The 25394-nt window shown below is 38.7% G+C and overlaps 1 protein-coding gene across 1 annotated transcript in view; it reads left to right on the forward strand.

Annotated features, from left to right (window-relative positions):
• The window catches only part of LOC150081707 (protein strawberry notch homolog 1-like), a 438163-nt gene that overhangs the window by 17215 nt on the left and 395554 nt on the right, over positions 1 to 25394 (forward strand). The gene's annotated exons all lie outside the window — the stretch shown is intronic.

Here is a 25394-nt window from a genome sequence, read left to right on the forward strand (position 1 = left end):
TCCATTTAAAATTTCCATTGGTAACTTCATTAGTTGGTGTCCCACTGCAGAGAATTTAAGAATTGTCTGAGACCATTGTAGTCACCTTTACGAAAACAAAAGTTTCTCCCTTTGCAATTGACAGTAGTTACTTGTTTAGGTAAATTCCACATCAGTATGCTGTGGTCACTGTAACAGAGTGTCTTTGATCTGCAGATTCTTAATGAGCCAGCAATGATCCTATATACATTAAGAGTAAGATCAAAATTCAGATCAAGAATATTTGTTTTCTCTTGTTGTCTCTAACTTGCTAGTGTAGAAAACAGTAATAAATCCATGTCTTGCTACTATGTGAGTGACCAATCCCCAAGGTCCATTCAATAACTAGAGAGTTGAAGTCCCCCATTATAAGACATTTTGATTTACTGGCTATATGACTGTACAATTGTTATACTCATTACAGTCATTAGGCTGATAATACACTCCTACTCTCATTTTTATTTTTCCAGTGATTATGTCCACTGGGTTGCCCATGTCCACTGAATGCACTGCCCTTGATTCTGTGTGCTTCTTAACTAAGAGCATAACCCCTATCCTCTCCTTTCCCGCTTTTATGTTTTTTACACATTGTACTCCCCATATTCAAATTCTGAATCCCTTATTAAGAGTTGGAGATTAGAATATTAAGATTAGGAGACCGGTGGAATTATATAACGAGTACAGGTCAATGTTGAAAAAAAGCTGTGAGTTAGGGTTGAATTTGAAATTGTCTGCAATTCTGCCCAGACACAATAGGAGGGAGTATATGATGAAAGCCTTGTCAATCAATTTGTCCCTGGAGAGATTGTGCAAGGCTCAAGGGGTAGAATTTTTCTCAGCCTGGTCTGTGCTTGTTAACAGGGGAGACTGTTTCTACAGAGATGGGATACACTTAAATAGAAAGGGTGCAATAAAATTTGCTGATGCTATTTGAGGCAGTGTTAGGTGGGTCGGAAAACTGCTAGCTTGGGGTATACACGAACTAATAGATTAACAACCACTGGCAAGGTGAAAATGATTCTTGCACTGCTTCTATTTGAATGAGCAGCAGCCTGGAAAACAAGGTGCAGGGGATTTCAGGAACTGCTGGGAGTCATTGCAGAACAAGTAAATACATGGGCTGTGTTAGAGTAGCTAAGAATAGGAACAGGTGCATGTATACTTGTGCGTAGGAGTTTGGTAAATAAATTTGATGAATTTGAGGTGTTGGTCAAAACATCAAAGGCAGATGATGTTTGGATTGCTGCTTACAATACTGGTCAAAATCTTAATACCGGTATTTCGGTATTTTTAATTTATGAAACCGGAATACTGGAATTCCAAAAACAAGCATTTTTCTCAATAAATATTGATGACAATTAGGTACAATAAAGTGTGGGGGGGAAAAAAAAAAAAAAAAACTGTAATTACTTGAATTGATGTTTATTTAAAACTTTTATTACAATAATAAATATGCTGAAAAAAATTATTAAAAATGCAGTTAATCTAAAAACAAAAAAAAAAATACATATAGATACTACAAAGTTTAGTTATGTTTAAGCATCCATACTACTTGTCCAAATAAAGTGAGCTCTTAAGAAACATAAGCAGTCAATAGTGTTATCGTTTAAACTGGATCTAATTTTGGTACATATTTGATTAGCGCAGAAAACGTTATATCGGGTTCTATGATGGATGATGCTATTGTACTGAGATAGTCGTAGACGATCTTAGTCCATATTTTCTAGACTTTGAACTTTTTTTAGCAGGAATAGTTAAAAGTATTTCATTCATTGCCGATTCAGTTTATCTTTTAAAATCTCGTTAGAATCAAGCAATTTCTTATTTTTGGAAAGAATTTGCAGAATGCTGACGTTCTGTTTCATGTTGGTCTTCCAAGGTTGAATTCTGTTCATTTTTTGAAGCAGAAAGATGTTTTATATTAAGCGAAGTATAATTTTCACTATACTATCTTTACTGAGTCTGGGAGAGAGCAAAGAGTGGGGATAAGAAATAAAGAAAAGAGCAAAGAGTGGGGATAAGAAATAATGAAAAGAGCAAAGAGTGGGGATAAGGAATTCTTCACATATATAAATGCAAAGAAGAGAAGGGCAAATCAGGTCGGATCCATATGTGTGGGATTTTATTAGATACCACAACTGATGTTGCAGATGAACTGAACAGTTACTTTGCATCCATATTTACAGAAGAAAAACCCTTTGTCAATGATCACATGGGAAGAAGTGGAAAAATATGTAATTAATGATATTGAAATTTCACATGATTATTTAATGAAAAAATCTTCGAGCCTATAGGCGAGTTAGGCTCCTGAGATTGATGGCATATACCCTATAATCTTAAGAGTGGCAGCAAGTGAGTATTGAACCATTAAGGCTATTAATGAGAGCATCACTGGACATGGAGAGATTCTATTGGATTGGAAAACTGCCAATGTATCTTCAATACATAAAGATGGTATGAAGAGTGCAATGTGAAATTACCGACCAGCCAGTCCACCTTCAGTAGTAGAGAAAATCATGGAGGCAATGATCAAGGGTGGAATTCAGGATCATTTAGATAGAAATGGAATTCTGAAGGATACACAGCATAGTTTTTTAAAGGGAAAATCATGTTTAGCAAATCTGGATAGCAATTTTGACAGGGTCACTCGTGAGCTGGATTTAGGAAATAATTTCAACATTGCTTATTTAGATTTCAGCAAAGAATTTGACCCAGTCCCACATGAACGGTTACTTTATAAGCTGGAACAGGTCGGAATCACAGGGAAAATCATTAGATGGATAGCAGGATGGCATCAGGCAGAGGGTTCTGATAAATGGTTATTCCTCAGATTGGGTTAATGTAAGAAGTGGGGTTCCCTAAGGATCAGTATTAGGACCAGTGTTGATTTTGATTTTCTTAAATGACATCGATGAAGAGATACAGGCGTGTTGTTTAAATATGCAGATGATGTAAAGATCGGTAGAGACATGAAGTTCTCTGAGCATTGTAGACAGATTGCAAGGAAAGTCTATGGTGTCTTATCAATGATTTATCGAACATTTGCTAGTAGAGATAGGGACATCATAATCTCATTATATAAGGCAACTGTTAGACCACACTTAGAGTAGTGTTCAAGTATGGAGACCACACCGAGAGGAAAAAAAAAAAAAAAAAAAAAGACATCAAGCTTCTTGGAAGGTCCAAAGGACTGGTAACTCTCCTGATGAGATCGGGAAAAGGAGTACCAGATGAGGAAAGACTTCAGTTATGTGGGTTGATGAGTTTGGAAACGAGGCAACTTAGAGGAGACTTGATTGAGGTATTAAGTCTCGGGCCAGCAAAACTGAAGTGAATGAGGATGAAATTTTCACGGTTATAAACGATTCTAGAACTAGGGGCCATAAATTCAAGTTACGGGGGGGGGGGGGAAGAGTTTTTAGAATGGATTGCAGGAAGTTTAATGTAACCAGAGTTATAAATTATTGGAATAGGTTATCTACATCAGTGGTTGAGGCTGACAGTTTGGGGAAATTCAAAAGTCAGCTGGATAGTTACCTACAGGAGGAGGGACATGCATAGGTTGTCTGTTTGATTTTCTTTCATTGTTTATTAATTATTTCTTTTATTTAATTTTATTATTATTTTACTCTTTTTTTTCTTTTTTTTTTTTAATTGTTTGCGCAGCATAAGCCCTTAGGCTTCCTTGCACCGTATATGGCTGTTACTAATACAAAATAATTTGTTATCACATTGTGTCCCACTTCACAAATACTGAAGAACCTGTGATAGATGTGTATGCCTCTGTGAAATACCGAATTTAAATGCTGTATCCAATTCTCTTGGCAATCAGAATTTTGATTGCCAAGAGTTTCATCATAAACTTTATGTTAGTGTCTGCAGTTAAAAGATTTGCTTCTTTGCAGCATAGCACATATACCGCTAACTTTGTAGGCGTTAATGTAGATATAACTGCAGATAATAAATTAAATTCATCCTTACAAAAATAAATACGTGAATCTAAATCAATTAAAGCTTTCTGCACACAATATCTCAACGCAAAAATGCTTTCAAGCATGGATAATAAACTGTTCCAATGAGCTTTGGAATCTAATTGCATGAGAGTTTATTTGCAAAATTCTGCTGCAGTATACTTTTGTAAATATTGATCATTTTTGTTTAGTGGTTTTAAAATCACCTTTATGAGGTTAAATCATAAACAATTATTTTTTAAATTAGTATTGAAAAATTGGTATTTTTGTATCAATACCGGTATTTGAATACAGAAAAATAAATTTACTGGGGTCCCAGGATCTTGGTTTTGTAAGCCCGAGTTGGGATATCAGACACATGGTGTCACAAAGATATAAGGAATGCAGAACTGACTCAAAACAGAGCAGTTTTGAGTCAGTTTATTGTCACAAAAAAACACTGGGAAAGCAAAATTGAGAATAGGTTATAGACCTAATGACTCTGATGAATATAATAAACAAATGTACAGAGAATTAGTGTGCCAGTAAATCGGAGTGTGCTATAAAGGCGGATTTTAATTTCACAGATATTGACTGGAATTTGTGGGTTTTGTGGATTTATTGGATGATTGTTTTCTACAGCAGCATGTTCGGGAGTAATATTCTTGATCGGATTATCACTAATGATTCTTCATGCTTTAAGAATCTGCTGATAAAGGAACCACTAGGTGGCAATGATCACAATGTGATGAAGTGGGATTTACTCAAAGAGGTAACCACCATCAGGGGTAAAGGGAAAGATTTTTACTTTCGTAAAGGTGAATACAGTGGTCTGAGACAGTATTTAAATTCTATACGGTGGGACCAACTGATGATGTTACCAACAGCAAATTCAAAATGGGAAGCATTCAAAGAATTAACCTGGAAGCTACTAGGCTTTTCATACCAACTAAGAAATATTGTCCACATCAATGCCAGAACTTGCACTTGGTCATCGCCCAACACAGCGGCAACCCCCAAGGCAGAATGCGCTGGTCCCAAAGGAAGTAGTAGTTGTTCGTGACTCTATTGTCAGGGAAACGGGGAACATGCTTTGTAAAAAGGATAGGTGGACCAGGACCAGGGGATGTCTGCCAGGGGCAAAGGTTGATGACGTTGTAGAGCAGATATCATCTTTTAAGGGCACAAAAGGTGATATAGTTGTACACGTTGGAACTAATGATATCAAGAGTAGGAGACCGGCAGAATTGCTTAACAAGTACAGGTCACTGTTGAAAAAAAGCCGTGAAATAGGGTTGAATTTGAAAGTGTCTGCAATTCTGCCCAGACACGATAGGAGGGAGTATATGATGAGAGCCTTGTCGATCAATTCGGCCCTGGAAAGATTGTGCAAGGCTCAAGGGGTAGAATTTTTTTCAGCCTGGACTGTACTTGTTAACAGGAGAGATTGCTTCTACAGGGATGGGATACACGTAAATAGAAAGGGTGCAAGAATATTTGCTGATGCAATCGAGGCAGTGTTAGGTGGGTAGGAAAACTGCTAGCTTGAGGGGAGACAAAGACGAATAGATTAACAGTAGCCACTGGCAGAGGTGAAAGAGATTCTTGCACTGCTTCTATTGGAATGAGCAGCAGATTGGAAAATAAGATGCAGGATATTTCAGAGACTGCTGGGAGTCATTGCGGTACAAGTAAACACATGGGTTGTGTTAGGGTAGCTAAGAATAGAAATAGGTGCATGTATACTTGCGTGTACACCAGTGCTAGGAGTTTAGTAAATAAATTTGATGAATTTGAGGTATTGCTCAAAACATCAAAGGCAGATATTGTTGGGATATCAGAGACGTGGTGTCACACAGATATAAGGAATGCAGAACTGGAATTTGGGGAGTACAACGTCTATAGAAAGGATAGACTGGATAGGAAGGGAGGAGAGGTTATGCTATTAGTTAAGAAATACATAAAATCCCAGGAAGTGAAGCCAAGTGGACATCGCTGGACAGTGCAGTGTCGAGTCAGTTTGGTGTGACATAAGCATTGGGAAATCAAAATTGAGAGTAGGAGTGTGCTATAGGCCTAATGACTCTGATGAGTACAATAAGAAACTGTACAGGGAAATAGAGTGGGCCAGTAAATCAGAGAGTCTTGTAATGGGAGATTTTAATTTCCCAGATATTGACTGGAATTTGGGGGCTAGTCACTCGCACACTAGCAAGGCTTTTGTGGATTTATTGGATGATTGTTTTCTACATCAGCATGTTCGGGAGGCAACTAGAGGGAGGAATACTCTTGATTTGATTATCAGCAGTGATTCTTCATGCATTAAGAATCTGCAGATAAATGAACCACTAGGTGGCAGTGATCACAGTGTGCTGAAGTGGGATTTACTCAAAGAGGTAACTACCATTAGGGGTAAAGGGAAGGGTTATTGCTTTCGTAAAGGCGACTACGATGGACTGAGACAGTATTTAAATTCTATACAGTGGGACCAACTGATGATGTTACCAACAGCAAATGCAAAATGGGAAGTATTCAAAGAACTTATCTTGGAAGCTACTAGGCTTTACATACCAACTAAGAAATATTGTTCAAGGTTAAGGCCTAAATGGATGTCAGATGAACTGATGAGGCATATGGCAGAGAAGAAACATGCATGGGATACATACAAATTAACACATGACACAGAAGCCTATGATAGATACAAGTTGATCTGTAACCAAGTTACAAAGGAGGTTAGGCAGGCGAAGGCAGATTACAAGAAATCTTTGGCAAGGGATGCAAAGAAAAACAGCAAAGAGTTCTTTACTTATTAAACTCTAGAAGGAAGGGGATGAATCAGATTGGTCCACTTGATATCGATGGGTCAACTGTTGATGATCCTGCTCAGGTAGCTAACAAACTAAATGAATATTTTGCATCGACATTCACACATGAGGAGTTATTTAGTGAGGGGAAAGCCAGAGGTGTATTCAACTCTAGCAGTAAGCTAGAGAATCTTGTAATAACTGAGGGTAAAGTGGAGGAGAAATTGTTGAAGATAAACACAAGAAAGGCACCCGGGGTGGATGGGATCTATCCAGTTATATTAAAGAAGGCACCAGAGGAAGTAAGCAAACCCTTAGCCATAATTATGAGAGCTTCCTTGGACTCAGGGGAGGTACCCACAGACTGGAGATGTGCAGATGTGACCCCAATTCACAAAGGAGGATCAAAGGCTGACACAAGTAATTATAGACCTGTAAGTTTAACTTCTGTTCCAGGAAAATTAATGGAGGCACTAGTTAAAGAAGCACTGCAGGATCATTTAGACAAGACTTCAGTTATAGCTCGGACACAGCATGGTTTTGTTAAAGGGAAGTCTTGCCTGACCAATTTGATTGGATACTATGATGCAGTCACAAAGGAACTGGATGCAGGGAATAACTTTGATATTGTATACTTGGATCTTAGAAAGGCTTTTGATACTGTTGCACATGGAAGGCTGCTGCACAAATTGGAGCAGTGTGACATTGGAGGCAAATTGCTGCTGTGGATAATGGGGTGGCTGAGGGGGAGAAGACAGAAAGTGGTAATCAATGGACACTGCTCGTCGTGGACTAATGTTATTAGTGGAGTCCCTCAGGGCTCAGTGTTGGGTCCATTATTGTTTTCTGTATTCATAAATGATATTGATGATGGTATATCAAGCTTAATGTCGAAGTTTGCAGACGATACAAAGGTAGGCAGGGTTGTCAAGGTCACTACTGACACTATGCTGCTGCATTAGGATCTGGAAAGGTTGAGCAGATGGGCTGAGAGGTGGCAAATGAAGTTTAACATTGACAAATGTAAAGTAGTACACATGGGATGACACCAGAGTAAAGTAGTACACATGGGATGACACCAGAGTAAAGTAGTACACATGGGTAGTACACCAGAGCAACGTATCAACTCTGTGGTACTACACTGACAGTGGTAGAGAATGAAAGGGACCTTGGGGGGCGGTTGCGCAGGCAGATATGAAGTTCTCTGAGCAGTGCAGACGGGCTGCAAGAGTAGCCCATGGTGTATTGTCAATGATATATAGGAATTTTTCTAGCAGGGATAAGGAGGTGATTATTCCCTTGTATAAGGGCAATGGTCAGGCCACACCTAGAGTACTGTATACAGGTCTGGAGGCCTCATTTCAAGAAGGATGTAGAGCTGCTGGAACGAGTGCAGAGAAGGGCAACACGATTAGTGAATGGAACAAAGGGGTGCTCTTACGAAGAAAGGCTTAAGTTTTGCAAATTACAGTGTCTGGAAACTAGGCACTAGCGAGGTGATCTGATAGAGGTGTACAAAGCCTTGAATGGTTTGAGCATGCTCAATGCTGATGGGATTCTTCCTCTTGCTCAGAATAATCACCTGAGAGGGCATAAATTCAAATTGAGGAAAGACAGATGTAGGATAGATGTGCAGAAATTTGCCTTTAGCCAGCGGGTGGTTGGTAGGTGGAACAGACTTCCATCCCTTGTCGTGGAAGTTGATAGCCCAAATAAGTTTAAGGCTCAGCTGGACAGGTATTTTGAACGAACAGAGGGGTGAAGTGGTTTTTTTTTGGTTTTTTTTGGCTTATGCTGCATAAGCTTGCTTTCTTGCATCAAATGCCTCTACTAATGCTAATGCTAATGTTTAGGCCTAAATGGATGTCAGATTAACTAATGAGACATGTGGCAGAGAAGAAAAATGCATGGGATACATATAAATTATCAGGTGACACGGAAGCTTACGATAGATATAAGCTGGTCTGTAATCAAGTCACAAAGGAGGTTAGACAGGCAAAGGCAAATTACAAGAAATCTTTTGCAAAGGATGCAAAGAAAAACAGCAAAAAGTTCTTTACTTATGTAAACTCTAGAAGGAAGGGTATGAATCAGATTGGTCCACTTGATATCGATGCTTCAACTGTTGATGATTCTGCTCAGGTAGCTAACAAACTGAGTATTTTACATCAACATTCACACATGAGGAGTTATTCAGGGAGGGGAGTACCACAGGTGAATTAAATTCCGGCAGTGAGCTAGATAATCTTGTAATAACTGAAAGTAAAGTGGAGGAGAAATTAAGATAAGCACAAGAAAGGCACCCGGGGTGGACGGAATCTATCCAGTTATATTAAACAGGGCGGCGAAGGAAGTAAGCAAACCCTAACCATAATTATGAGAGCTTTCCTGGACTCAGGGGAGGTACCCACGCACTGGAGATGTGCAAATGTGACCCCAATCCACAAAGGAGGATTCAAAGGGGGAGACAGAAAATTACAGAACTGTTAGTTTAACTTCTGTTCCAGGGAAATTAATGGAGGCAATGATTAAAGAAGCATTGCAGAATCATCTAGACAAGACTTCAATTATAGCTCGGACACAGCATGGGTTTGTTAAGGGGAAGTCTTGTCTGACTAATTTGATTGGATACTATGATGTAGTCACAAAGGAACTGAATGCAAAGAATAACTTTGATGTCATATATTTGGATTTTAGAAAAGCCTTTGATACTGTTGCACATAGAGGACTGCTGCACAAATTGGAGCAGTGTGGCATTGAAGGCAAATTGCTGCTATGGATAAAGGGATGGTTGAGTGGGAGAAGACAGTGGTAATCAATGGACACTGCTCTTCATGGACTAATGTTATTAGTGGAGTCCCTCGGGGTTCAGTGTTGGGTCCACTGTTGTTTTCTGTATTTATAAATGATACTGATGATGGTATATCAGGCTTAATGTCCAGGTTTGCAGACGATACGAAGGTTGGCAGGGTTGTTAATGACAGTACACTGCTGCAACAGGATCTTGATAAGTTGATTAGATGGGCTGAGAGGTGGCAACTGAAGTTTAACATTGACAAATATAAAGTACTGCATATGGGTAGCAGTAACCCCACAATAACATATCAACTACTGGTATTTCCCCATGTATAAGACTCACCTTAATTTTGGGGCCTGAAATTTGAAAAAAAATGTATTACATCAAGTTATTGAACTCGTGTTTTATTCATTATAAAATTCATACAACTCCTCATCACTGTCAAAACTCCCATCCATTAGCTTGTCCTCATCTGTGTCTGATGACGAATCACTGTCTTCATATATTGCCTCGTCCTCAGTTCCATCTATGGCATTTGAAATGCCACACTTCTTAAATGACTTGACAACGATCTCAATCTTGATATTATCCCAGAATCTTTTCACCCAGGTACAAACTTCTCCTATACTTGGTTTCTTCACTCTTCCTGCTGGTGTCAGATTGTCCCCAGAAGACTTCATCTATTGGTTTTCATGGCAGCTTTGAAGGGTTTGTTAATGCTGACATCAAGTGGTTGGAGCTGGGATGTCAAGCCTCCAGTTATGACGGCAAGTTTTGTTTTTTGCTCTGCAGCAATCTTTTTTGTTATGTGTGTCCTGAACTGATCAAGCACCAATAGGGCAGGTTTGCGTAAGACACACCTGGTCTCCTGCTCCAAACTTTCTCAAACAAGATCTTCATCCCATCCTGATCCATCCACCCCTTGTCATGAACGTGGGCAATCACTCCTCGAGAAGTGTCTTCTTTTGGCATTGTTTTGCGATTGAAAATCAGCATAGGAGACAGCTTCCGTCAGCACAACAAGCTAGAACAACTGTATAATGGCACTTTTCATGTCCACTTGTCTTCAGTTACAGTTTTCACCCCCTTCTTATCAACAGTTCTGTTTCTTGGGACATCAAATTGAAGGGGGACTTCATCCATATTTGCAATCTGTCCCAAACTGATATGTCTTCCGACATTGAATGACAAAACAATGAAATTCAAGGACCTCCTGCTCATAGCTTTCAGGCATCTTTTGGGCAAGTCTGGTGTATGTACACATTCTTAGTCCATTCCATTTCATGAACCTGAAGTACCAATTGTGTCCTCCTTTGAAATCAGTAACTTCATTTTCATCAGCAATTTCTCTTGCCTCATGCTGAACCATCTTTGTGGACACAGGAATTCCAATTACCCTTTGCTCTTTAATCCATATCTTCAATTGCCTCTCTAAATCAGGCCATTTTGCTGACTTACCTCTCATGGCATTCTTCTGCCGTGGCATTTTCAGTAGGGTTTCTTCCTGTAGCCAGTCTTGGATTGTTTTCTCAGTTGGAGGAGGACCAAACTTACGTTCAGCAGCACAATTTCCATTCACTTTTGCAAACTGGATCACTTTTAACTTGAATTCAGCACTGTACGAAAAGCTTTTCTGAACCATGTCTGAGCAGAACATGGCTAAAGATAACCTAATATACTTGTAACAAGTGCAAAACAATGAGCGCAAAGACAACAAGTGGGAAATGCAAGTAAAAAAAATCTACAACCACTGTATAAGACGCACCCAGTTTTTAGACCCCAAATTTTTTGAAAAAGGGTGCATCTTATACATGGGGAAATGTGGTATGTGGTACTACGCTCAGGGAGTTGGAGAATGAAAAAGACCTGTGGGTAATTGTGCAGCCAGATATGAAGTTTTCTGAGCAGTGCAGATGGTCTTCAAGCGTAGCTCATGGTGTCTTGTCAGTGATATACAGGAATTTTTCTAGCAAGGATAAGGAAGTGATTATCCCCTTGTATAAGGCAGTAGTCAGGCCACACCTTGAGTAATGTATACAGGTGTGGAGGCCTCATTTTAAGAAGAATGTAGAGCTGCTTGAATGAGTACAGAGAAGGACAACGAGATTAGTGAATGGAACAAAGATTTGCTCTTACGAAGAAAGGCTTAAGTTTTGCAAATTAGTTTCTGGAGATTAGGCACCTGCAAGGTGATCTGATTGAGGCGTATAAGGTCTTGAATGGTTTGAGCATGCTCAATGCTGATGGGATTCTTCCTATTGCTCAGAATAATTACCTGAGAGGGCATAAGTTGAAATTGAGGAAAGACAGTTGTAGGATAGATGTGCAGGAGTTTGCCTTTAGCCAGTGGGTGGTTGATTGCTTCCATCTGTTGTTGTAGTTGATAGCTTAAATAGATTCAAGGTAGAACTGGACAAACATTTGGAGTGATTGGATGGGTGAAACCAGAAGGTTTTTTTTTTTTGGCTGATGCTGTTTAAGCTTGCTTTCTTGCATCACATGCCTTTGCTAATATTAATGTCACACCAAACTGACTTGGCATTGCACTGATTGCCCATGTCCACTGGGTGCAATGCCTTTGATTCTGTGTGCTTCTTAACTAAGGGCATAACCTCTACCCTCTCCTGTCTTTTATTTTTACACACATTGTACTCCCCACATTCAAATTCTGAATCACTTATATATGAGTAACACCATTGCTAACCTCACAATATCTGCACTTGATAACCTGATCAGTACTTCAAATTCATTGGTATCTTGTATTTCTTGGTGTTGTTAAAGATAAAGAAATGAATGAAGAACTAGATGTTATGCAGTTATTAATTCTGTCAATTTCATTATGTGACCCTGCCAGATGTTATTTTGAAAGAAAAAGGAAGTTGAAGGAAGCTTGTAATACATTAAATTATCCCAAACCTTGTTTGACATTTTAACAATTCCTCATAGCAATGCTGTATGTGAGAGGATGTTCAGCCAGGTGAAAAACACAAATATTGACTAGTTCAGATATTCTCTTTCTGCTGAAGCTTTGGAAATGTTCTTGTTAGTCAAGCTATACCGTCTGGCCAAAAAAGAAAAAAATTAGACATATGGGCAGAGAAATGGCAGCTGAAGTGTGGTACTACACTCAGAGTAGTGAAAAATGAAAATGACATGGGGATAATTGTGCAGTCAGATATGAAGTTCTCCAAGCACTGTAGAGGGGTTGCCAGGACAGCTTATGGGATTTTGTCAGTGATGTACAGCATTGCTAGCAGGGTTAAGTAGTGATTATACCATTGTATAAGGCAGTGGTTCCCAGACTACTGATATCTATGGACCCCTTCAAAAATGAAAAAAAGTTTATGGACCCCCCTTAAAAAATGAAAAAAAAAAAAAAGTTCACTAATCCCTTATATACAGGGTGTCCCAGGAGGAAAGGTCATTATTCCAGGAGGTGAAAGGATAGGTCATTTTAAGCAAAAAGGTTGATATATACATGTGCCCTATCCCGAATGGTTTCCGAGATAGAGCTACTTTAATGTACATTTGTTTTGAAATTGGTGTGCACTATTTTCCTTCCCTTCCATCAGACTGTGCCATTTGATTGTCAGTTGACAGTTATTAGTTGATTGTTGTGACTGTAGAAGTGAATCAGACTGCGAGTGAATCAGTGAGTAGCGTCAGTTGTCAGTTCTAATTGTAGAAGTGTTTGCTAAAAATGCCGCACATTTTACTAATGCCGAATATGCAGATATGCTGTATGTTTATGGCTTTTGCGATGGTAGTGCCCTTTCTGCTGTTGAACAATACCATCGGCGCTTTCCTACACATTGAATTCCGGATCGTAGAGTGTTTTCAACACATTGCATGAAAGTGGTATGCTTCCCAGTGCTCACGTTTCATCTGAACAAGGACATCAAGAATATGTGCAGGAATGGGAACACATTCTGAACGTGGTTCAGCGTAGTCCTACAATTAGTACGTGAAGACTTTTACGGTCTCGGTGTTGTATGGCGAACACTACATAAAGAAAGCTTGTACCCTTTTCACCCACAGCATGTGCAAAATTTTCACATAGGTGATAGTGCCACGAGTCTTGAATTTTGTCATTGGTTAAATGCCAATCGTGAAGTGCTTCCATCAATACTATTTACTGATGAAGCCACGTTTACCTGGAATGGAATCAACAACAACACACGTAACACTCATCGATGGTCATACGAGAATCTACATGGTACAGTAGAAACAAATTTCCAAGTTTGTTTCTCAATCAATGTGTGGTGCAGTATGATCGATAACCTGTTGATAAGTCCCGTTATTTTAGAACATCAAATGACAGGACACAATTACCTTCAATTTTTGCAAAATACATTAGGTGAACAACTAGAGGATGTTCCTCTGGCCACATGGTGTGCTATGTACTTTCAGTATGACGGGGCCCCTTCCCATTCTACCAGACGTGTGAAGCAACATCTGGACCAAATTTTCACTAATTGGTGGATTGGTCGTGGTGGTGGTGCCATTAACTGACCACCAAGATCTCCCGACCTAACACCATTAGATTTTTGTTTATGGGGTTGGATGAAGAGTGAAGTGTACAGAAGAAAGGTGGATACAAGAGATGATCTGCTAGCTCGCATAATGGATGCTGTTGCCCATATAAAGGAACATGAAGATACACTTAGACAAGCAACCATGTTCTCATGAGAGTAGAAAAGTGCATTGAAGTTGGTGGCATTTTTGAAAATTTATTATAAACTATTCCAAATTTGTCACTTGAAAAATAAATATTCAAATGCTTCTATCTCGGAAACCATTCGGGATAGGGCACATGTTTATATGAACTTTTTTGCTTAAAATGACCTATCCTTTCACCTCCTGGAATATTGACCTTTCCTCCTGGGACACCTGTTTATATGCATGTGTGTGCATGTGAGGGAGTACCGAAAAGTTCATACCCTGACCTAGATAAAACATCAGTAAGAAGATGCTGTTTTTAATATAAGTTGTCTACATATTCAGGTGAAATTTCATTCCCATTGGTGATTATACACCAGAGGTGGAGCCCGGAATCTGAGGAAGGACGCTATGGTTGATGAAGTGGAGTATCGAGCAGTGAACAAGTTCCTATATTTAGTGTAAATGCAGGAACTTGATCACTGCTCAATACTCCACTTCATCACTGCAAGAAAGCTCAGGAAATTGAGGAAGAAATGAAAGCTGTGTGTGGGCAGAATTGTCCATCCTATGACACTGTGAAAAAGTGGAAACAGGAGTTCCAGTGTGGTTGTACAAGTGTCTTTGATGAGCCAAGAGAAGGAAGGCTATCAACATCCACAGACAGTGAGATGGTTGCAAAGGTTGAGCAGCTGGTGCTGTGACAGACATGTGACAATTCATTTCATCGCAAATGCAGTGGGAATTAGTTATAGGTCTGCCCACAGCATTTTACATGACCATCTGCACGTGTCTAAAGTCTCCACATGATGGGTTCCAAGATTTCTGACACCTTTGCAGAAGTAATGTTGAATGCAATGTTCTCGCCAACTGTTAGATTTGTGTAATGCGGATGTTGAAAACTTTTGACAAATTAGCATTAGCATTAGTAGAGGCATATGTTGCAAGAAAGCAAGCTTATTCAGCATCAGCCAAAAAAAAAAAAAAAAAAAAACACGCCACTCCCATTTCACCCCTCCGTTCGTTCGAAATACCTGTCCAGTTGAGCTTTAAATTTGTTTAGGCTATCAACTTCAACAACAAGTGATGGAAGTCGGTTCCACCAACCAACCACCTGCTGGCCAAAGGCAAATTTCCGCACATCTATCCGACATCCGTCCTTCCTCAATTTGAATTTATGCCCTCTGAGGTGATTATTCTGAGCAAGATGAGAATCCCATTGGCATTGAGCATGCTCAAACCATTCAAAGCCTTATACACCTCTATCAAATCACCTCGCCAGTGCCTAGTCTCCAGACTGTAATTTGCAAAACATAAGCCTTTCTTCGTAAGAGCAACCCTTTGTTCCATTCACTAATCTTGTTGCCCTTCTCTGTACCCGTTCCAGCAGCTCTACATCCTTCTTGAAATGAGGCCTCCAGACCTGTATACAGTACTCAAGATGTGGCCTAACCATTGCCTTATACAAGGGAATAATCACCTCCTTATCCCTGCTAGAAAAATTTCTGTATATCATTGACAAGACACCATGAGCTACTCTTGCAGCTCGTCTGCACTGCTCAGAGAACTTCATATCTGCCTGCACAATTACCCCCAGGTCCTTTTCATTCTCCAAATGATGAATGCTGGGTGACCAGTATGATCCGGAAACGAAAGACATGTCAAAGCAATAGAAGCACACCTCCCAAAAAGGTAAAGACCACTCCCTCTGTGAAGGTAATTTTGTCTGTGTTTTGGGACAGAAAAGGGGTTATCCTGACATGTTACCTATCTTGTGGTTTCACACTTATCAGAGAATACTACAGAAATCTTTTGAGAAAGTTATGTGATGCTTTGAAGGTGAAAAGGCGTGGAATATTAACCAAAAGTGTCGGTCTTCTGTCAGACAATGCACCAGCTCACACGGCCATTGTCACCACCAACATTGTTGCCCAATGCAATTTCGAACTAATGCAGCAATTCTCCTGACCTAGCACCACCAGATTTCTTGTTTTGCAAAATGAAGAAACCATTGGGTGGATGCCATTTTGATTTGTCTCAAAGTCAGGAATGAAGTGGAATCGTGGTTTCAGACAAAAAGTATGGACTTCTATGATCAAAGCATTAAACAACTGATCCATAGATGGAAGAAATGTGTTATTATACATGTAGAGTACATTTTTGTTAGTATACATTGAGAGTACATTGAAAAGGATTAAATTTCCTGTGAAGTTTCACCTTTCTATGGCTATTATTTCTTGTTAAGGGTACAAACTTTTTGATATCCCCTGCTATATGTATGAACACTGGCTATTTTGAAAAGAAAATTCAAATTTTTACATTTAAAAAAACAACTTTATTCTAATTTTTACATAAATATATAATAATAACTTTATTTATCATGAAATTGCTATACATAGAACAAATAATTTGACCAGTTCCAGAGGGTTGTTTCGTGACCCCCCCCCCAGAACTGGTAAACGGACCCCCAGGGGTCTGTGAACCACAGTTTGGGAACTGCTGGTATAGGGCATGGTAAGGCTGCAACCTTGCTAATTGCATACAGGCCTAAGGTCTTGTTTTAGGAAAGATATAGAACTGCTGGAATGGGTGCAAAGAAGGGCAACAATATTGGGGAAGTGAATGAAAGGGTGGTCTTGCCAAGACAGACTTCAGTTCTTCAAATTGCATCTGGAGACTAGGCACTTGCAAGGTGATCTCATTGAAGTGTTCGTGGCTTTGAAGAGATTGAGCAAGCTCAGTGCTGATGGCATTCTTGTTGTTTGGACTACACAGATGAGAGGGCATAAATTAAAATTGAGAAAAGTGCTGATGGCATTCTTGTTGTTTGGACTACACAGATGAGAGGGCATAAATTAAAATTGAGAAAGGATTGTTGCGGGATAGATGAGCAGAGGTCTGCCTTTGACCAGTGGGTGGTTGATTGTTGGAACAAATTTTTCTGTTGTTGTGGAAGTGGGCAGTTTAAATAAATTCTAGGAAGAAGTAGACAAATTATTGGAGGGGCGGATGGGTGACATGGTAGGTTTTTTTTTTTTTTTTTTGGATGTTACTTTTATAAGTTTGCTTTCTTGCATCATGTGCCACTACTAATAATAACAATAAAAAAAAAAAAAAAAACAGGCCATTATTATTAAAAATACTTTTGACTCATTTCTGAAGAAAGCAAAGAAAGTCTGCATCTTGAAGCAATCATAATCAGTTGATATATCACACAAAATAAACAGAAATCCACAGAGACAAAAATCCTAAGTAAGCTAATGTTTAAAGCACATATGGGCAACCTTGGGCCGACCGGGCTAGCCGAGTGGGTAAAGTACCTGTCTGGCAACCCAAAGGTCGCGGGTTCGATTCCCGCCTCGGGCTTGGATCGAAGTACTGCAAAAACCTTGGGAGGTGCAATATGGCCACAGAAGCCGATGCGCCAACAACTACCAAATCAAAAAAAAAAAAAAAAAAAAAGGGCAACCTTGGGCCCATGGGCCTCATCTGGCCTGCATCAACCTTTCATGTGGCTCACAGCCAATACAGACAATATATTTAATATACCATCATGCGTAAATTCTGCTATGAAAGATAATTTTGTAGAAGTATAATTGTTTGGTTAAATAAAATAAATAATATAATAATGTTAATTCATATATATGCCTAAAATGAAATAAAATTAAGTTAGCTATTTAGACAAAATTGACTCCGTTCTACTTGATGCAATTTTAACATTTACAAGTCCAAATTGTTGTTTTAGATAAGTTTACCCTCATATCCTTTCTCTCAGCCATTTTTCTCTTATTTCCATTAAACAGCTGACATGTTTTCTACTTTTCTCCTGACAACTCATTCAGTTGGGCCGGAAAAGTCTTACTTTGTTCATATTTTCACCTTTTTTTTTTTACCTAAAATTTTTGCAAAATGCAAAGGTCTTTGCTCTGAGCTATTTTTAAGTAATTAACTTAATTAACTAGCATTACAGGAATGTTTCACTTTTGTGGATGGTAGTTTGTGGCATTTCATGTTTTCTTGCAAACTGTAACTAATCTGCAACTGGGGTAAATGTATTTAGACTGGCAACTGCAGTCCTGTTGACTCCTGGAGTCATAATATTTTTGTTTGTGGTACCTAGTTCTTACTTCATTGATTTTTGATGAACAATAACCCTTACAATGTCTTTGTCAAACAAAAGAAAGCTATCCTATGAGAGAGTATTTCAAGAAAGAATGGTGGACAAATGATTATTTTTTTTTATTGAATCAAAAAACAAACCAGTGTGCTTATTCTGATCTGAAACTGTTTCTGTCTTCAAGGAATACAGTATTAAGCATCATTACAATGCGAAATACAGTGAATATCATAAACTTCAAGGAGAAATTAGAAAGATGAAACTAGAAAAATTGATGAAACAGACTAAGAGCCTGGCTACATTCTTTTTGAAAAAGCAGAAATTTTCCGACAACATTTTGCTTGCAAGTTATATTGTATCAGAGAATTTCCAAGCACTCAAAAAGTTACTCTGATGGTGAATTTGTCAAGGAATGCTTAACCTCGGTTGTTAATAATCTTTCAACATGTTTCTGTATTGGAAATCTATGCCTCTCTTCCATTAGATTGTGTTCCAGGGATGATAAAATTTGCTAGAAAACATGCCACAATTTTTGGCTGTACTACCTATAAATGTGAACAGCTATTTTCAAGAATGAAATTCAGCAAATCTAAAGCAAGATCAAGATTGACAAACACTCATTTAGCAAGCAAGTTGAGAGTAGCAACAACTTCTATTCCCGCTAACCTTGAAAATTTGGTAAAAGATTTTCAAGCACAAGTATCTCACTAACTGTAAATAAATTGGTTAAATTTTTTTCCTAATAAACTTTGTTTCTGTAATTATACAATTATCATAATTACAATACAGTATATATTTTTGAAAGTTGATGAATAGCAATTAGATGTATGAAAATATTATTGCTTCAACTGTATCATTTCTTAATATTTCTTAATTCATAATTTTTATGATTTATTTATAATAAATAGTTGCAATTTTATTATTTTATGTTACAAGTTACGACTATTAGGTAAATTTGCCCTTCTTTTAGTAGTGTGACCCAAATCAGGATAGACTTGCCTGTTGAACAAAAAAGGTTGCCCATGCCTGGTTTAAAGCATCCTCTGCTGGTAAACAGTCCTATGGCTGTATTTTAATATAAAGAGCATGTGTTGTCAGTGTAACTTAATTTTAGCCCTGAAGTCTGTATGTGAAGAAATCTCCCACTGTTTTTTGTTTTCCCCAAAAATTTGCTATCATTTGACTTTTGAAAGTCAGACATTTGAAGGTGCATTATTGATGTAGGAGGGATGACCTGATTGAGCTCAACTTTAGTTCTTATGGTTTTTATATACTACACCATAATATTTTTTGTATTTCATACTATTTATAGTATTACTGTTATTGTTCATACTTTTGCATGCTGTATATTTGACTGTCTCTTCTTCTTTGCCTGCCCCTCTAATCATCTCTTTTTACCCTGCCTGACAGGTGTATTAGCATTAGTAGTGGTATATGGCGTCTCCGTAGCCAGGTGGGCAGGAGCAGCAGTGCATAGCACACGCTTCTTAATTAGACCAGGGTTCGAGCCCGTGACCACCAAATGTGGAGGATGCGGAAAGGTCAGGGAATGACCACCGCATATCCCCGGAGCAATATGGCCTTAGTTGCTAATGCTTCTAAAAAACCAAATAAACAAACAATAGTGGTATATGATGCAAAAAAAAAAAACAAGCTTATATAGCCTCAGCACAAAAAAAAAAAACCCCACCTCATTTCACATATCCGTCTTTTCTGGTAGTTTGTCTAGTTCTTCCTTGAATTTATTTAAACTATCAATTTCCAAAACAACAGATGGAAGTTTCTTCCAACAATCAACCTCCCTAGCTAAAGGCAAACTTCTGCACATCTATTCTGTAACTGCCCTTTGTCAATTTAAATTTATGCTCCCCTCGTGTGTGGTCTGAGCAAGAGGAAGAATCATATAATCATTGAGCTTGCATAATCCATTCAAAACCTCAAACATGTCAATCAGATCATCCTACAGGTGCCTAGTCTCTAGATGCTGCAATTTATAGTACTGAAGCTCTTTTCTTGGTAAGAGCACTCCTTTGTTCCCCTCACCAATCTTGTTGCCCTTCTCTGTAGTTGTTCCAGCATCTCTACATTTTTCCTAAGGTGAGGCTTCCAGACTTGTATGCAGTACTCCAGATGTGGCCTTATGCAATGGGATATTGCATAAGTCCACATCAGCAGTCTTTTATGTGTAGTAGTAGTATACACAAATGATGCTAGAAAGCAAGCTTATATAGCATCGGCCAAAAAAAAAATAAAAAAAAAACCAGTTCACCCATCTGTCCCCCTCCAAGAATTTGTCTAGTTCTCCCTTGAATTTATTCAGCCCATCCACTTCCACAACAACAGATTGTAGCATATTATTATTATTATAATTAGCCATATTGTGCAAGGAAGCCTAAGGCTTTTGCTGCACCAGCCAAAAAAATCCTGAGTTACCTCCTCTGTGTGAGAGAGAGAGAGAGAGAGAGAGAGAGAGAGAGAGAGAGAAATAGAAGGAAATCACCAAGAAAGAGAAGAATGATATCCAGCTTGGGATCCTGGGCGTGCCAAGCCCATACTTACCAGGTGTGAGCCCCTGAGGTTATTCCAACAAACAACCACCCATTTGCTGAAGACAAACTTCCACACATCTATCATGAAACCATCCTTCCTTGACTTGAATTTTTGCCCCCTCGTGTGTAGTCTCAGCAAGTGGAAGAATACCATTAACATTCAGCTTACTCAATCCATTCAAGGCTTTAAACACCTCAATCAGATCCTGTAATGCCTAATCTCGAGACACTGCAGTTTGCAGAAAGCCTTTCTATGTAAAAACACCCTTTTGTTCCTTTCACCAGTCTGGTTGCCCTTCTCTGCACATGTTCCAGAAGATCTACATCCTTCCTAAAGAGAGGCTTTCGGACCTGTATACAGTACTCAAGATGTGGCTTAACCAAGACTTTATACAAAGGGATAATCACCTCCTTATTCCTGCTAGCATAGTTTCTATATATTATTGATGAAACACTGTGAGCTGTCCTGGTAGCATGTCGGCACTTCTCAGAGAATTTTGTCTGACTGCACAGTTATCCCCAGATCTTTTTCATTCTCCACTGCCCTGAGTGTAGTACCACACAGTTGATAAGTTACTCAGGGATAAGTAATCCCAGAGTAACTTATCAACTGTACACTTATCAAGAGTACTGCTAACCATGTGCAGTACCTTGCATTTGTCAATGTTAAATTTCAGTTGCCCCTTCTCAACCCATCTGCCTAACTTTTCTAGATCCTGTTGCAGTAGCATGCTGTCATTACTGCCATTAACAGCCTTGCCAACCTTTGTATCATCTGGACATTAAGCCTCATATACCTTCGTCCATATTATCGGTAAATAGAAAATAGCATTGGGCTCGATGCTGAACCCTCAAAGACTCCATTAAGAAAATCAGTCCACGAAAAGCAGTGTATAATGATTACTACTCTCTCTTCTCCCACTCAACTATTCCATTTTCCATAAGAGCATCTTGCTCTTAATGCTACCCTGCTCCTGTTTGCACAGCAGTCTTTTATGTGCAACAGTATCAAAAGCCATCCTGAAATCCAAGTATATGTTGTTAAAATAATTTTTTTGCATCCAGTTCCTTGGTCACTGCATCATACTAACCTATCAGATTAGTTAGACAAGGCCGCCCGTTGACAAATCCGTGTTGTGATTGCTGTTTAATTGCATGCCTGTCCAGATGGTCCTGCATTACTTCTCTAAGTAGTGATTCCATTATTTTCCCCAGAACAGATGTTAAGCTAACAGGCTGTAATTACTCATGTCGCCTTGTGATCCCCTTTATGAATTTGGGATATATTCACACTTCGGTCCATAGGGACCTCCACTGAATTCAGGGATGCTCTCATAATTATGGCTAACAGTTTGCTTACCTTCTTTGCTGCTTGCCTTAATATAATTCAATAGATTCCATCTGCCCCAGGTGCCTTTTTTATATCCATCTTCACAAATTTCTCCTCCACTTTCCTTTAAGTTATTACAAAGTCATTTAGCTCCTTGTTAGAGTTTGAAAATCTTCTGGCATCCACCACCCTCAAGAATTCCTTGTGTGTGAATGTAGATGAGAATACCTATTCAATTTGTCTGCAACCTGAGCAGGGTCATCAACAGTTAACCCATAAACATCAAGTGGCTCAATGTGATTCAACCTCTTCCTTTTACTGTTAATATAAGCATAGATGTCTTTGCTGTTTTTCTTTGCATTCTCTTCCAGAGACCTCGTAATCTGCTTTAGCTTGTCTAACCTCCTTTGTGACTTTATTACAGACTAATTTGTATCTACCATAGACTTCTGTATCACCTGATAATTTATATGAATCCCATGAACTTTTCCTCTCTGCCACGTGTCTCAATAGTTAAAATGACATCCATTTAGGTCTATGCCGAGAACAGTATTTCTTTGTTGGTATGAAAAGCCCCATAGCTTCTTTGACTACTTCCCTGAATACTTTCCATTTAGAATTTTCCGTTGGTAACATCATCAGTTGGTTCCACTGCACGCAATTTACAAACGCTGAGACTGTGTGTTCATCACAATCATAGGCCTCTAACACACTCTTAATCTCAATTTTGTTTTCCCAGTTCTTATATCACACCAAACTGACTCAACGTTGCACTTGTCACCCAAGTCAACTGGATGCACTGCTTTAGATTTAATATTCTTAACTAAGAGCATAAACCCTCCACCTCTCCTGTCCTTTCTGTATACATTGTACTTCTCATCTCAAATTCGGCATCACTTATATATGAGTGACACCCATGTCTCCACTATTCCTATGTCTGCATTCAATGACTTAGTCAATAATTCGAATTTGTCAAATTTATTTGCAGTGCTCCTGGCATTAGTGTACATGCAAGACTACATGCACATTTTCTTACTCTTAGTTCCCCTAATGCAGACCAGGTATTCATTTGTTTCATGATGACCCACAACTGTGCCTGAAATACCAGACACCTTGCTTTCCAGGCTACTGCACATACAAATGGTAGCAATGCAAGAATCACATTCATCTTTTCCCGCAGTTCTAGTTAAACTGTTAGTCTATCAAAAGCTTTCAGAAATCCAAGCGTATGGTATCAAAATTATTTTTTTTTGCATCCAGTTCCTTTATTATTGCATTATAATATCCTATAATATTGGTCAGATAAGATCACCCCTTAAACTCATGTTGTGTCTGAAGTATAACTGACTGAAAGTCTTGTCTAGATGATTCTGCATTACTTCTTTAACTAGTTAACCCGTTATTTTTCCTGGAACAGAAGTTAAACTGATAGGTCTGTAATTACTTGTGTCGTGTCAATCTTTGATTCCCCCCTTTTTGAATTTGGGATACATTCGCACATCTGCAGTCCCTGGGGACCTTCCCTGAATCCAAGGATGTTCTCATGATTATGGCTAAGGGTTTGCTTAATATAATTTGATAGATCCCATCCACCCCAGGTGCCTTTATTATAAATAAGATCTTTATTGTAAGGTTCACCGGTACATGCAGGTGGCCCCAGGGGCTAATCTTGGGGACTTGACTAAGTGACTTATCAGAAGTGTAATTAGTGAAGTTTGATTTAAATTTCTTTATTGATTTGTTACGTTTCAAGTTTTCTGTTGCACGAAGTGCATAGATTAGCTGCCCTACGTTCTCGACGTCTGGGGTGAGCGGTTAGGGGTTCATCCCCCTAACCGGCTAAACGGGTATTGAGTTGGTGGGGCAGAGTGAATTTGGTTAAAATTGTATTTTGTATTGTAAAGTTAAAGTTGTAAATAGTTGGCAATTACAGCCTTTTAATATGTTCGGTAAAAAGTCGAGCGCTGACTCTCTTTCCAAGAGAAAAGCACATATTGAGAGGAAAGTGGATAGTGATTCAGAAGATTCAGAGAGTGGAAACTCTGAAGTTCAGGAAGAAGTGGAAGAAATAGTTCCTGAAAGGACACCACAGGATACAGCTTCTAAAAAGGGAAAGCAGGAGAATTGGACACCAGAAAAGAAATTAGAAATGATACACAGTATGAAGAAGTTGTTGAACTCTATGATAAAAAGTTCAGGACAAGGACCAGTAGTAACTAGTTTAGAAAAAATAGTGGAGGCACGAGAGAGATTAAGGACTCTCCTATTACAAAGAGAACATCGAGTAACGGGCAATGTAGCAACCAAGATCATGGAAATATGGGATGATCTAGAAATGGTCATAGTAAAGTTGGATATAGACCTACAAGTGAGTAGGGTTGAAAAGAAAGATACTCAAGAACAAAATAAAAAGGAATATGCTACGGTGGTAAAAGAAAAGTGTGTTGCAAAACCCAGGGTAGCAATTATTACTACCAAGAACAGTAAACATAAATGTAGTGAAGATATTAAAAAAGATCTAATTAGAAATGTGAGACCTGAACTACAGAATGTTAAAGTCCAAAATCTAAGAACTGTTCTGGATAATAAGATCGTCCTTGAAGTAGAGTCAGAAAAAGATATAGATATGCTCGCTGATTGTCCAAAGTTTAAAGAACTAAAATTATGTGTAGAAAAGGTACCGAAGCGAAATCCTAAAGTTTTGATTTACGATGTGGAACTAGATGTGAATAAAGATGAATTGAAAGAACAATTATGGATTAAGAACTTAAAAGATTATGGAGTAAACCAAGAAGTATTCCAAGAAAGTTTCAACGTGATATCTGTGAACAAAGCAAAGAGCAAGAATTTGAATAACTGGATAGTGCAGATAGCAGGTCCTGTCCATAAACAGTTGATCAGAAAAGGAAAAGTGTTCGTTAATTGGTCTGCCTGTCGGGTCCGTGACATTGTCACGGTAACCCAGTGTTACAGATGCATGACTTTTGGCCATATCGCAAAGTCCTGTAAAATGAAAGCGTTCTGCGGACATTGTTCCACCGAACGACATTCCTATAAAGATTGTGTGAACAAGGAAAAGCCACCTTGTTGTATAAACTGCAAATGTAAAAAACAGACAGCAGAACATAATGCTGTAGACCATACTTGTCCCGAGTATGAAAAGGCAATGT

The sequence above is a fragment of the Mastigoproctus giganteus genome, chromosome 8 (genome assembly GCF_048544385.1).
Source record: "Mastigoproctus giganteus isolate SK-2022 chromosome 8, ASM4854438v1, whole genome shotgun sequence".
In the NCBI taxonomy this organism is placed as follows: domain Eukaryota; kingdom Metazoa; phylum Arthropoda; class Arachnida; order Uropygi; family Thelyphonidae; genus Mastigoproctus; species Mastigoproctus giganteus.